General features: G+C 37.4%; 1 protein-coding gene across 2 annotated transcripts in view; it reads left to right on the top strand.

The window, feature by feature from the left end:
* Window positions 1–15,488, top strand: part of BAZ2B (bromodomain adjacent to zinc finger domain 2B) — a 168,841-nt gene that overhangs the window by 62,430 nt on the left and 90,923 nt on the right. The window lies entirely within an intron of this gene.

The raw sequence follows: 15,488 nt of genomic DNA, 5'->3' as shown, positions 1-15,488 counted from the left end.
ATAAAACAAAACAGCCTTTTTGTCAGCTTTTCTTATATGTATAGGAAATGTCGTGCTGTTTCTATATTTATTATAGTTGTTGTGTTTTTACTTCAAGTAATTTTTTGGCTCTTGCTGATGAGGACTAGGTGGGTGTGACAGCTATCACTCAGTGCACAGGTCCAGTTTTATTTTGCTCCAGAGTATCAGTCTAACAGATTTAATATTGTAAAATGATGGTTGCAGTGCATTTTTGGTCTTATTCTGCTCTGTTAAATGGATCTACAATGAGGGTTTTTTTTTTCTTAAGGTTGGTCTTATCTTATGCTGGTATAAATGGCATAGAATTTGCAATAGCGTTGTACGTACCACGATAAACATTACTGAAGGTCTATACCAGATCATACCAGTGCATGTTCTTGGTTATTTTGTGAAAGTTTAGAAAGGTGCTAAGTCAAACTTTGCAGTTCCAATATAAATTTGTATTAAAATAATATTGTGCTCTTGGTACCAAAGACTTTTTGTGTGTCGCCCCCCCCCCCCTTTTTTGTAAGCTAGTTAGAGTATGAAAAAAACCTGTAGTGAATTCCTAACCAAAATCATTGTTGCTCTTTAAAATGTCCACTTTTTCTACTATCTTATCTTACTATAGAAATAGTTATGTACAGTTTCATTTAGTAACAGGAGCTATCTGCTATGTTGACAGATACTGGAACAAAGAATGAAATCTGGAGAAAAATTATGATTCAGTTAAAAGAAATAGATATTTTCATAATAGATAGTTAAAAGAATAGATACTTTCAAATTAAATAGCTATTATTAAAGAACTTGTAAAGTAGACAGCATATACGAGAAATCTGTTTGTTCACACTATGAGAAAAGTAAGTAGGTGAGGAACAGAGACAGTGTTCCTCCAGCTTGAGGTAGAAAGAGGTTTTTGGAGATGCTTGACCTATTAGTTCACATGGGTTGTTCATATATAGAGAAAAGGGTGTGGACAATAGAGTGGCTAGAGCATGTAGATACAGGTCTATTTTGAGGGGAACAAGGCAGGAAAAATGCCATGGGGAAGAAAAGAAGAGGGATTCAACCTACATTAATTTGTTAAAGGGCTTCTCTTCTCAAGTGGTGGTGAAGACCTGGTATTTGGAAACTGTTGATTTGCACTGTTTTTTCCCCAAAATACTTACCCGTGTATTCTGAGGATTACTGAGGAATGAGTGTCAGTCAACATTCTCTATGGAACTATGACCTCTTCATGTTGAGAGCATTAACTGCAAAATGAAGGTTTCATAGGATAGCCTTAGGTTTCTTATGTATGCTGCCTCCCTTACAAGCCCCTTAACACTGGCTATTTAATTTGAAAGACCGGTGACCTGGAGTACTATTCTATGCTAAGCCCTCTTACAAAACAAGATTCCATTAATTTTTTTAACAAAATACTGAATTGCTCCTGTTACTAGATAAAATTTTACGTAATTTCATGTTCTAAATAAGTTACAATAATGCTTAATATTGACAATGTCTAGGATATGTCCTAATTTGGGTGCCAGCAAAACATGCAAATTGTCTTCCAGCAGGCTTGCACTCCCTCATTGTCTAGCGGGCTTCTTGTACCCTGGTCAGTTTTTTCCAACGTCCTGCGATCCTGGTGTTTTAAAAATGTTCCCCTTGCTATTCTTAATTTTTGCTTACTCCGTCTCTATAGAGGCTCTTAAACTCAAGGCTTGGTGCCTCACAGCTGAAGTTGTTGGCTCAAAGCTTCAGCTCAGTTTACTTGACAGAACTGGATTCCTGTAAAACAGGAGGGACAGCGCTGATGGGTGCTGCTGGAGCTACCGGTTCGTGGGCTGCCTTTCAGTTCATGTCAGTGCTGTGTCCCACGGGGAGAGGGAAGGGTGGGGGGGCAGCCTCAGTCGAGGGTTACAGCTGCTCTTGCTGCACAGAGGAGGGCAGATCCTAATCCAGGGTGCAGCCATAGGCCGTCACTGTGCGCTTCTTGTCCTCTTGAAGTGAATGCTGTGTGGCAGGAGTCGGAGCTGCTTAGGCTTCCTTCTCCCCCACACCACAAAAGAGCTACAGTTTTATCTGTTACTCAAATATGACCGTGGTGTAGCAGCTTGCCTTTGCAGAGTGCCTTTAAATTCTGAAAGAATGGTTATGGGAATAGTGTGTATGATTGTTAATCTTTAAATGATTACCAAGCTTTGCCAAGAAAACAACACCTGATACAGCTAAAATGGACTCCTGTATTTTAACTAGTATTCTTTAATAACGTAGGAAAATGTAATGTTTAGCATGTGGCTTTGTTAAAAGCCTGAAATCTAGATACATATTCTGACATGTACTTTTGTTTTTGTAGATGGAAATATGGATGGTTTATTATCTTCTTTCTCTCCAGTATGTGGAAATAAAAATGCAATCTGTCAGGTTTTTTATGTCTAACCACTTCCTTCAAGTGTGTAAATAACATTGAGATGTCAGATTTGCATCTGCTTGGTTTGTAAGAATAATATGAATGGAGTCAGCAAGGATAGTCTTCTGACATGGTAATAGTTGCTGTGGCTTCTGTTGAGGCTTGGTTTTATTTCTTTGTATCTTAAGAACCCCATTATTATTCCTTCTGGTTACTCTGTTTAGGTAAATTAATGCTTTTCTGGATCTCTTAGTATCCAAGAACTCATTTCTCATCATAGTATGGTGGTTGTTTTAGTTTTAGCAATTTTTAAAGGAGTAAAATAGTATCTTAAATTGTTAGGATGAAAAAACTTAAGTAGCAGCAGCTAATGCAGACTCTAGACCACTTATTATGAAGGAGTTTGATTAACATCCTTGGCCCTTCTTACTCGTTGCAGTACATGAGGTATTATGGTATCTGTAAGTTTAGGACTGCAGGGTGAAGGAATCTTTTTTCTCTGCATCTTTATTCTTCAAAAGATTTACAGGGGAGTGCCCATGAACTAGTTCTGAGTTGGTTACTTTGACTCATGTGGAGTTCATACAGAGAAACAGATATCTTGGTTTGTAGTTATTTCTTCCCAAAATTATCTTTCCCTTAGCTTATGCTTTTAAGGTTTAACTGTTTGGATCGGCATTTTCTCTGCCCACTCATTTTTTTTAATGTGCTTTTTTTTCAACATGAAGCAAAATAATACCAGGTGGGCAAAATACGTTGTTTGTAGTGAGTTTTTTGGAGAGTTTTTGTGTATGTATGTTAGAGCAGATACATTAGGTTTCACAAAGTTACCCTTTGTTTTAGTGCCTTCTATTGTTCTTTGACAAAGATAGTATTTCCATAACTGAACCTTGCCTGACCAGCATGTTTTGGCACAAGCATGAATTTTAACACTTGAATTTTAACAATTCCCAGACAAACCTGTGGCAGCTTTTGCCATTAAAGGTTCAGCAGGGCACTTCCTCTGTAAGTTTTTCTCAAGCTCTGTTGCTGCCTGTAATTGGAGCTAAGCCTAGATTTTGAGCTTGAAGTGAAGTCTGGCTTTTGAACCATGGGAAGAGGTGTACAATACAAGGGCTAAACTGGAGCTAAGTATCTGAGTGACAAAAAGTCAGCAGAAAAGCAGAAACTGTGCTTCTGACAGATTGAAAGTGAGGTTTTGGAAAAGCACAAAAAAAAAAGGCATTGAGTTCAGCTCTTCTAGTTTCAAACTCCTTGGCCACAGTGTGTATTTCTCTTTTGTATTGTATTTCCCATTTAGTTCTGTATCTGCTCCGATACATTTCTAATAGAGTTAAAATGCTTGAAGTTACTATCTTGTACAAATGCACTGCTATATGTTTATTGGTAGGAGATGAAGAAACAGATTCTGAGATTGAAAAGATTTCTTGAGCTATTAAGGAGAATTTATTTAAAATAAATGCATACTTTGGAAAGATGGTTGTATGTTTTAGGGATTTTCTTTAATACAAGGTGAGTTTTAACAGGTATTTTGAACACTGAATATCTATTCAATGGATATAATGTTTTATTCTAGACCTGCTGTTTTCATAAAATACAATGCTTATTAAGAATACAGAAATGGATTAGAAAATTGTAGACAAATCATACAACGGTCAAGAATACCCAGCTGCTGAGCAACACTGCTTCATCCTGTTTGTTGCCTCTTTAATAATAAATGCCATTACATAATACTAAAGAAAGTTCATGTTGAGAGCTACGTACATAAACAGTTGATTTCAGAGTGTAACTATTAAGTTGATTTAGAAAACAGTCTGCATAGATTGCTTTTCTGTCTTTTATCGTGTTGATTTGGTGCTAATATGCAGTTGTTAAGAGAATTTATTTAAATGTAGCTGAACTGGAAGTTTCTTATAATTCTAGGACTTCTGAAAATATTAGAAGAGACAGTATTTTTTGTTTCAAACTTGACTGTCATTCATGTTTAATCAATATATTTGAGAATGTACTGGCTGTCCCCCCTGCCCCCCCCCCCCCCCCCCCCCCCCCCCAATCCCTTGGCATCACCCCCCTCTTTTGGAGTGTTAGTCTAAAAGTGTGAAGTTTTTTCTTGGTGCCATTTTTTTCAGTTGTAGAGCTGGCAATGGAAAACATTTTGTAAAATACTAATTACAGTTATGAGGACAGAAATTTTTATAAAGTATAACTGTAAAATACCAGTGTAATCATTTGACAGTAGGCTTTCAGAACTCATTGCGAGAAATCTAAACTTACTTTCTTGAAGGTGCACTTATCTGTTATTTGAACTCCATTCAGTTGAGCATAACAATGCAAAATTTGGATATTTCACTGGGCATTAATTTAAACTTTTTGTTTAGATAATAGACTGTTAGATAATGGACTGTTGTATACCATGCACACAACTTTATAAACACATTGAGACCAAAATAAGAATCAAAAAACCAAAAGAAAACTAGTTCAGCTCAGTAGATCACTTATGGTAGCTAGCTACCTTAAATACTTGTTTCTACTTGCATTTAAAAATAAAACACGTTTCAGTCAAGTGTCAATAACATTTAGAATTATGTGTAAAGACTTCAGTGAGTCAATTCTGTGTTTATTTAAAAATAGCTTATTCTGCTAAGATAATCGGGTTTAATTAAAAGTGCTTCGCTGAAAGACGTCCCAGTCCTTGGACAGCTGCTATTTTGCTGCGTGAATATTGTCAGATGAAATAAAACAGAACAAAATGTTGGAATCTTATATTTTTCCTTTTTTCCAAGCTGTTTATCTTGAAAAATCAGATACAAAATAGCTACTAGTAATCTTTCCCAACTGTTTATATGACAGTGCAAGAAACTATCGTTGCTTATTCAGGTTTGCTTCATCTTGATAAATCAAACATATTGATACAGAGTCGAGCAAATCCAGGAGAGATTGTCGTGGGTCGAGCTCTCTGATGTGCTAGGGACAGTTGCTCAGGCCCTATGGCGCATGACCGCAATCCTCGCACAGTCGTCAGCAGGGCGCCTGGGCCCCTTTGCTTGCTCCCCCGTGAGCTGTGCTGTCACCTGCCTTTTCTGTAGCTGCATCTCCAGCGCTGGCTGAATAGGTGATTGGCACTCCCTCAGCTGTAGGCAACAGGTACAGGCACTCCCCATTCAGAAAACGGCTAGTAGACACTGACAGTTACAGCTGACAGAAGCAAAAGGCTCCTGGTGCCAGCCGTCGCTGTCAGCAGCAGGCCACCAGAAGTTCCTAAAAGGTGACTCCTGAAGAAATTTCCCCCCAAAATTCCCTGAAGAAGCAACCTGGTTAGCTGCTGCAACAATTGCTCTGCTTCTGTCAGCTGCCTCGTTTGCTGCACTGTCCTAGGCAAGGTCAGAAAGCTATAATACGGTTTATGGAGCCACGTCATGTATGTGACTCTTTCACCTGTTTTCAATTTCATTTTAAAGAGATTATTTTGTAATTAGTGTTCCTTTCATTGTTACTTACAATATAGAACTACGGGTAAGAAATTATGCTCGGCTGCAGTATAATTCTCATTTTTCAAACTGTTATTTTCTCCTTTTCTTCCTTGTAGAGAAAGATAAGGAGAACAAAATCAGGAGGTAGATATGTTACTAAGTGGCATATATCTAGATATTAACATTAAAAAGATTAGAAAGCGCTATCCCAAAACCCTGCTATGTGAGCTACTGTTATGTGGAAATAGTTAGAAGTTAATTATGCTCTTTCCCTCTTACCATTCTCAGTGGTGGTATTTACCAAGCTAAAAAATGTTGACTGCAGGACACTCCTGTGTCATCGGTCTTGAAAAAACTTGTCAGAATTATCCCATGAATGACTAGGTCACTTAGAAGTACGATACTGATTCTCAGTTAACTTAATGAATAGGGACTTGGGTGGAAAGAGTGTTTCTCACCTGGTTCTCACAGAATAAAGTGTATTCAGGCTTTCTTCACTGAAGGGAAAGTATTTATCTCGGAGGGAAAATTAGGATGTAGAGGGAAAATAAACTTTTTTGTTAGGTATCTATTTAGGTATGTAAGTACTGGAGATGAAGGCAATTTCAGGACACGTTAGTGTCACAGGCACTTCAGTGAAATGGCTCTATGTAAACTTCCTGGAACTTTTTCTGTTTTCAGTTGCTTCTGTCCTTTACACACAGATCATCGTTACAGTACCTGTGATTCAGTCCATGGACACCTATACCTCCAAGTGATTCTAGATGGTGTGTATACAGAGAGGAGTTGGAAAAGCCAAATCCAGTTCTTCATACATGTAGAGCTTTCTAGCACTTGAATGATCCAGAGATTTCAGGCAGATTAGAAAAGGAGGTAGTGTCAAAAATTGGCTGGATCACAGTGACCTTAAAATAGCATTAGTTCAGTAAAAGGTACACATCTTAATCTAGTCTACTACCCTGTTAAACTGGCTTGCTTTGTTGGGGAAGAAATTTTTGCTGCTTTTGCCATTCAAACAACTGAGCTGGTTTTTTTCACAGCTGGCCTGCTGTATCCTATGGAAAATGAACACCTCAGGAGCCTCTCTTGGTGTTAATGAAACAAGACAAGGCATTTACTGCAAAGCAATGCTCTTCCCTCTATTCTTTATTCTTACTGGACCATGATTTTATTGGATACTTGGAGGGAAAACAGTAACAGAGGAGTTTGGTTAGCTGTTTACATAGTAAAGTACAAAAAGACCCAATTAATGCAGTTCTTAGCAGCAAGTCCCAGGTGTTTAGTCATGTGAGGCCCAGGAACTTTCTGACCTAGAGTTGCCAGTATAGGGTATCTGTCTTTTACTGTTAGAATGTCTGATGTCTTTAAAGCAATTGTGGTGAGAATTTGAGACAGATAAATGAAAAGTAACAGTTTTTATTTCACACTCCTGATTTTAATGGATTTGTGTGCCACAGGGGTGTTCAGACACTCCTTTCCTCTTCCTTCCTGTTAAAGTCCAGTCAAAGTAATTCTTTGTGTCAGTGGTATTATTTCGGCACTCAAGTTTTGCTGCTTTAAAGACCTGCTCAAGAAGTGTACCAAAAGAGACTGTGCTACTGCACTTCACTGGTCATTCCAGTACCTTAATTTCTAAAATGACATTATTCTTTGTTGTGCCTTCTTGGTAGGTGAGGAGAAGGGTAATAATATAAATATGTATTCATACTTTCATGAGTTCTAAATGCATTTCTTCACCTCTGAAATAACTAGGTATTTTGTGCGTGAGTAGTGCATGGTTGAATGAAAAGATTAGCAGGTAAAAAATTTGGATGCGTAATAACTGGTAAGCAAAATAATACGGAGTGTATCACTGGGTAATTATATGCAGGAATTCTCGTTTCGGAGATAACAAAGCTTTAGATATGAGCAGGGAAGATAACCAAGTGATTCTCAGGAAAAGAACCTGAAAAAGTCCAGTTGTTTAGCTTAGAGAGGTGCATAGGGGAACAGGATACAGGTAACCACAGAAGTAGGTGATGGTGCTTACCCTCAGTCACAGAATGCTAGACTAGGTACTGGCCAGATATTACTGACTAGTCTTGTTTCTCTTAATAATGTTTGGAAACTGGGGCCTGATGTTCATAGTACTGGGAGCCCTGGCACACAATTAGGTTTGTAAGACTGTAGAGGAAAACGTAATTCTTTTGAGTCCTTAAACATAAATTATGCTACCATGTCAAGGAGCACATTGTAAGGGACCCCCGCTCTCCCCCCCGTCTGAGTTACTTTCTTGAGATTTCCTGTAGGAAGCCTACTTACACATATATTTATGGATTTAATTCAGAGTTTTCTTGATTGTAAGCTGCAGTGAAACAGGCGAATCAACAAAGTATTGCCAACAGGGAGCAATGCATTGTCTTTTTAGCTCAGTGTTAAAAATTACCTGATTATTAAATCACTGGATAAATTGGGCACAGATCTATTGTGTAGTTCAAAATTAGAGGAAATAGAATGTTTAACACCTTATTTTTTAATACATACAACAAAAAGGAATTAAAAAATGGGCTTGTGAATACCTGAAATACTACAAATAATCTTTATACTTATTAATCTTAATATTCTAATTATCTTTGCAGCTATCCTTAGAAATGGAGTTTGTGTTTGATAGAGCCAAATAGTAACTTCTGTAAAAAGCATGCTAGTGAAATTGCTCACTTGTATTTAAAAAATGTTGTATTGAGTATCAGTATGCAAAGATTGAATAATACTTTATGATCTTAAAAATTATAGAGGTAGTTAGATACAGTTTGCTCAGTGCTCTCACAAACTTAAGTAATAGTATAAAATGCTATCGGTCTTGCTTCTGTAGAACAAGATGTAGTAGTACTAGAATCTAGTACAGATGAACCAAGTATCAAAGTCGCAAAATCAGGATATGAAAAAAAAAAAATAGTTATGTGGGGAATGAAAGATTGACTTTACACAGAAACTGGAAACATGTTTTTAATCTGTTTAAGCTGAACTGTCATGCACAAAAATATAATCCTTAAAAACTGATATTCATCTCAAGTCAGTATAAAATATTGCAGTGATTCTTCTTTTTCCTTGGAACAGAAAGGTTTGTGAAACGTCAGTTCTGAAATGATGAAATATTTGTTTCAGTTTGACGGAATCTGGCAGAATTGCCTCTTTTGGGCACTTACCAAACTGATGCCAGAGAATCCTTGCATTTGAATGTTCTTCAGATACTATTGTTTCAGCCTCTGCCGTCATGAGAGAGTCCAGGTTCTGCATCAATTTTAGGTAGTGCCAATACTTATTTGCTGTTTAGAATCTGCTTAGAAGTGTTGGAATACAGACACATAGTGCCATCATCTCCTGCTGCCATCGTCTCTACTCCATGAGCTATGTCTCCGTGAGCCTGAATGTTGCCTCCACAGAATTGCACTGTACCGTTGTCATCCTGCTATCTGAAGCATGAGTGCTCATCTTCTTGAGCTGGACGAATTGCACAGCTTTTCCGTTGGCAAAAGTAAATTATATGATGGGGTCCTTTTTTGTCACCTGATTGAAATTTGCTGCGCTGCAAGGAGTGGCTTCTGCAGATTAATTGTACTAGCAGGCTGCTTTTGTAGAGTGAGCATTCCTGAGGGAAAGTTTTTACATCTGTGTAAGAAAGTATCTCCACTAATCTCTTTTTGTGTTTTGAGGGTGGTGGTGTCAGATTTTCCTGTCCTAACCCAACATAGAAGTGAAAATAACAGAAGGTGAAGGGGTGCTTATTTGAAATAAAATTGGTGACTGCTAAACATAGATGTATAAAGTTGATAACCTCATACAGAATAACAAATAATAGAGATAGATTTGACTGTGTTTATGCATTTAAACCAGAATCTTAGTGTAGGTGTTCTGGGTTTGAAATGTTTGTTTTAAGTAGACTTGGGTCACTTCAACATTAAGTGACTCCCTGGAGCGCTGTGTTGCCTGATCGATACCTGGTATGGCCATTCACTTTTTATGGTACGAATGGCATAGATTGTATTTCTTGCCCAGCATTATGCAGCTTTCAGGAATATATTCTGAGGTTTATCCAGAAGCGAGGATCATGGAGGATTGTCGTTTAACCTGACTTGTGTGCCCCTCCTCCCTCCATGGAATGTAAAGCAACCGAATTACAATGCCGTCTGTCATTCATAAGTATTCTTTCTTTACTGTAATCATGAAGATCATGAAATGTGTGAATGCAGAAGTATTTGAAGTGAGGTTTATTTCTAACTGAAAAGAACACAATTACTTGTAAAATAGGAGAAAATAAGATTTTGAGTTGCAACATAATTTGCATGTATCAGTTAATGATGGGCTTATCTTGTCTTATGGAGTCAAAACAGATGCATTTTTTAAAATGTCATATTTTATCCTGAGTCTGTCTAAAATGGCCATTGCATGTTAACAAATAGTAGAATGGCAACTGATTCCGTTCTCTGTTTGCATTTTTGCCAGGCCAGTCCTGACTCAGTTATGCCAAACTTAAGACTTGGATCTGCTTTTAAGTGGCTTTTAGTACGTCACCTTATGTGGGTAAAGACTGTTAAACATTTGTGGAATTGTGATGCGGTATATTTGTGATTTTATGAATATTTTCACTGCTACGGATTCCAATGCAGTAAACAGTGAGTTGTTATACCACTGATTGAATCTGGCCTGGTATTAGAAAGGGGAGGGCTATAAAGGGTTTAGAGCATAATGCAGGAATGTACTCTGTGCCTTGCACAGTGTAACTGACAGTAATATATTAAGGTTGTTTGTGGATAGAAGTGTTTTTGTAGTTCATGTGATACTTACGAAACACAAGCCAATCTTGCTGTTGATTTACTAAAGTTTTATTGTGGTGGTTGATTTACTAAAAAAAGTTTTATTGTGGTGGCTTTTTTCCCTAGAGAGTTTCATGTAAAGTGCTTAAATTATTGAAAGTGACATAATTACAGTGAAGTTCTGCAAAACTTGGAATATTTAGCACTTAACCTGGCCTTTAAGGCTTGTACAGCATTTGAGACATGTAAAGTGAATCTCATTAATTATATTGACACTTTTATTTGAGTTTAAAAATCTTAGATGTCTACAACATTGTAGCAGTAGTAGCCTGTGTGTTGGGCAGTCTGTGACCAGACCTTGTCTCTAGAGCAGGGAGCATCACTGGGAGCGTCCTGTGTCCATAGCTTGTCTGTAATGAAGTGCACCCATTCCTGTGGGTGCTACGCTTCCTTCTCTGTGAGGTTTTGGTCAGGGTACTTGTTTGTTTTGTGTATTTTTTGGCACACTGCTGCTTTTAGACCCACTCGTCCTTGGTTCTGCAGCCTTTGTGACATCGCGGTGCGGAACCCATGGGTGCTGCTTGGCCTGCTGGGTCACCCCCCCGGCCAGCGCCCATGGTCTGCATTGACCTTCTGTGCGCTGACCTTTTTGGGCTCTGCCCCACTTTGAAGGAGGAGAGTTAGATGTTAAATTTTACTTCATAAAATGAAACTGCATTTCGGATTTGTGATGAACTCTACTGTGCTGGACTGTTGGTTCTGAGAGACTCTGATGTGCCTCCCTTGAGCAGCTGTAAGATCTTCAGCATTAGAGCACTCATATTGACTCAAGAAATAGTCACGGGCTGGCAATATTATGATACAATACGATTAACTACCTTGCTGTAAGGCAAGAGAACACCAAATGTTGTGGGACTCTTATCCAGTTGGCTGTCAAGTAGTTGTTACAAATTTCACTTGGTCATTGAAGAAGTATAATTTTACCCCTGTGCTTTCAACTTCTTTTTCACTGTGTTAGAGGTGATCATTGAAATAATGAAGCAATACATGGGAGTGTAGAGGTTAAACTGGAAGTTGGAGGTAAGTCTACTGTTTAGATTTTTTCAAGACCCATGCATCCCAACTAACTTTGACAGGATACTATTATATCCATGATAATATCTTGTGAAGGGAGTTATTTGTTAATACCTGTTTAAGAGTAAAAAACCATTTTTTTCTGTCAGTATACTTTTAAGCATGGAATTGGTAGGTAATTTAGTTTAAAGAAATTTCACCTTGTTAAATGTGAAAATGATTTGATTGTTGTTTCCTTTAGTAAGCCTTTACCTATCTTTAGTGTTCTTGTTTTTATTAAACATTAGTAACTTTTCACCTTTTTTTTTTTTTTAAGAAAAGACAACATTTTCCTTGTGTAAAGTTGCACATACTTCCCTTCTTTGTTCCTTTTTAATGAGAGATTGCTGTTTTCATTGGGTTCAGTTGCATTCATGTTTATTATTCACTATGGAAAATTCTGGGAAGATAACTGGAGTTTTGCGCAAAGCATTGAGAGGAACTGACACAAATCACTACACCTAGAAAATAAAAAATATCTTTTTTTTTTTTCCCCCTAGTTCTACTTATTCAATTTCTCTTTTACAAATATGAAAGTTTAAAAAGCAATCATGAAAGTTCATCATAATTATTGACTGGCAAAATACACTAAAATGGAACAAACGTCTAATTTATACTTGAGGTTAAAAAGAATATGGATCTGCTGTAACTGGTATGGACTTTTTTAGTCACAGAACGCATTAGGTCTACAGTGTAATTATTGCTGATCCTGACTAATGACTGTTTCGGGGATTATCTCTTTTGGAGTCAGCCATCTGCTGTGGTTAGAGTAATTAACTAAACATAATTAAGGGTTGACTTAGTTTGAAAGCAACAGTATGTATGTCTCTAGGAAAAGAATATAATTTCTTCAGTTCAAAATCACTCAGAAATACCAATATTCCAGTTTTCTATTAATGACTTTGAACAAGCAGCTGAATTAAAGGTTGAGAATGCAATCCCCAAAAAACACCCCCCAACCCCCTGCCAAACCGAAACAAAAAGAGCGGGGAGGGGGTGAGGAAGAAGGGGAGCCTTAAAATGGCAGTTTATTACTATTCTCCCTGTTCTTATTTGATGCTGTAGTACCAGTTCAAAGAGATGGCTTACACTGGTTAAAAGCTTGCAAGTATAGCTAAATTTACATTTCTGTATTAACAAAAATATTGATTTACCAAGGATATCTTCCTATTTATGACACAAATGTGGATTGCTTATAGGTGGTTCTTAACTGTGCTTGTTTATAAAATACATCAGATGGTAAAGACTTATTTTAATGCTATATTATTACACACAACATGACAGCAATTTTTTTTAGAAATTGGAGAATTCTGGGTGTTTTTGTCAGGAAACATAAGTAAAATACAAAGTTTCAGTCCTGAGTTTTGAATGCAGTGCATTAAAGCTTAGAAATACCTTCCCTTTTACAAGTGATTACTGTAATAATACCATTATGATGTGTGTCTAATTTTCCTTATGCCATCTGTATATACAGTAAATTCACTGTGGCCATACTTACAAGAATGAATACCAAAATACAATAAAACCATAGGTTTTTGTACAAGAACTGCCTGTTGGCCTCACCTAAGTTCAATCATTCATAGTATCTAAAAAATGTGCTTTGCTATATTCATTTATGTCTCTTTCTTGAACTCTCTATACTAAAGAGTAAATTTTTTGTAGCGTGAAATAATGCATCTGTTTGCTAATGCTACAGACTTAAATCTGTAGATACATACTTAAATCATAATCCCTTATGAAAGGGATTTCTATTAATTATTATCCTTAGGAATAATTATAAAATTTAATGGACATAATATAACATTTAAAGTCTACTGTATATACAGTATTTCTCAGTGGCCTGCTTCTGCTGAGTAGCAGTTTAGCTGAATTATATTCACAGATTACTAAAAATCAGTGAGGTATTCTTTAATTGTGGATAGAAAATGTTTAGTTGGAGAAAAGTATGTATTCAGGAGTCCTGAATTAAAAATTTAAAATGTTTAATAATATTTTACCTTGATAAATTCTCTGAAGGAAATAGTTTTTTTTGATTTCTACTATTGTTCTGAAGGAGAAGTTCATAGCCCTCATATTCAGTATAGTAGTAGATACTTTTTTGTGCCATATCAGTGTAAGTAGTTGATTTTTCTGTATTTGCAGAAAAAAAATTTTCTTCTGCATGCATGAAAATTATATGTGATAAGTTGGGCTGTAAAGAATAAAAGCAGTGAAGTCCTTCGGTGCTGTTCTCTGCAGAGTGGTTGTTTGCAGTTTGTGTAAAGGGTAGGCAGTTCTATATGATGTACTATAGTTCCCTTCTGGAAAGTAGTATCTTTTGTTCTGCTAGCTAGCAAAGTCTAGAGACTTTATCTGGTACATAGAAATTGCCATGTATAAAAATTATTAGTGATAAGGAATTAATGATTTAGTTAAAATGGGCACAGTGTATCTTCCAGATATTTTGTGTGTTTCTCTGTGACTTTTGCTTTTGTGTTTCCTTTAGCTTTTTAAAATTCTTTTTTACGGGCTGAGAGGAACCAAGAATACTGCATCTTTCTGGAGAAGTATATAACAGCTTTTATGCTGGCTTTCCGAATGAGTATTTGGGAAGTCACTGTTTAACGTAACTTTGGATCAGAAGTGCTGTTTAACACATCAGTTTTCTAAATTGGTTAAAATACAATTTGGAAAACTCTGTCTCTTGTGTACTTGGCATTCTGTTTTACAGAGACTGGGAGTGAGATTTTACAGCAATTGTTTTGATTTATGCTTAGTGCTCGGCCTCCTCAGGTTTCCAGTGATAGGTGTGAGAAAGGGTGTTGCCTCTGTAGCTGAAGGAGACTCCAGGACAGGAACCGGTTTCTCAGGAGTTTCCCTGTTAGGAGTTAACTGTGCTTAGTCTCCTTGCTTTTGTAATAATAAAGGGACTCTGAAAAGATTTCTTCCCGACCTTATTTATACTCTGATCCTGACTCACTGTTGACTGCAGTTCTGGCAGATTCAGTCAGATAGTCTTTTGACTCTGCTACCACTATGCTGAAACATCATTTGCTTGGCTGCAATTTTTAAGTATTTGAGAAACTACTTCTCAACAAGTAGTATTTTTAATAATAATTTTACTGTGTGTTTTTCTTAAAATACACGTGCTTGTTCAGTGAAATAAGTCTGGTAACTTTTGATTTAGGCAATTCATGGCACAAATAAAAATGCCTTACTTCATATGAAAAGCTCACCAGGAAAAAAAAAAAAAGGTAGCAACTTACAGGAGGTCTTATATTTATACTATCTCACCATAATAGCTGGGTCTTTCCCTAAATTAAGAGACTAGATAGGGACTTTTTGGGGTGCATTACAGGTTCTTTAAAGCCTGGGTTTGTCAGGGAGCAGCAAGAGCAGGGCAGCTCTGCAAGGAGGGACAAGCTGGCAGTCGAGGATGACACAGGCAGTGCTTTTCCCGACCCCAGCACGGTCCCACAGGATCTGAACAGTGTGGTGGTCACAGGGTCCAGACAAAATAAAGGAATCTGTCAGGCCCAGGGTCCGTCCGGTAGTCTGATCAGGAATAGCAGAAGATAGGAGCTGATGCAGGCCTGGAGGGAAGCCATAACATGAGACATGGGATGCAGCCAGGAGGTGTGGGCACAGACCAGGCTGCAGAGCTATGACCTGACTCAGGCAAGGGCTGAAGGTACCAGCCTGAGCCGAAATGGAGCTCCTGAGCAGAGAGTGTGGGTG

Source organism: Gymnogyps californianus, chromosome 7, assembly GCF_018139145.2.
Source record: "Gymnogyps californianus isolate 813 chromosome 7, ASM1813914v2, whole genome shotgun sequence".
Lineage (NCBI taxonomy): Eukaryota > Metazoa > Chordata > Aves > Accipitriformes > Cathartidae > Gymnogyps > Gymnogyps californianus.
The sequence above is the reverse complement of the archived record's forward strand: the minus strand, read 5'-3'. Positions and strand labels throughout refer to the sequence as shown.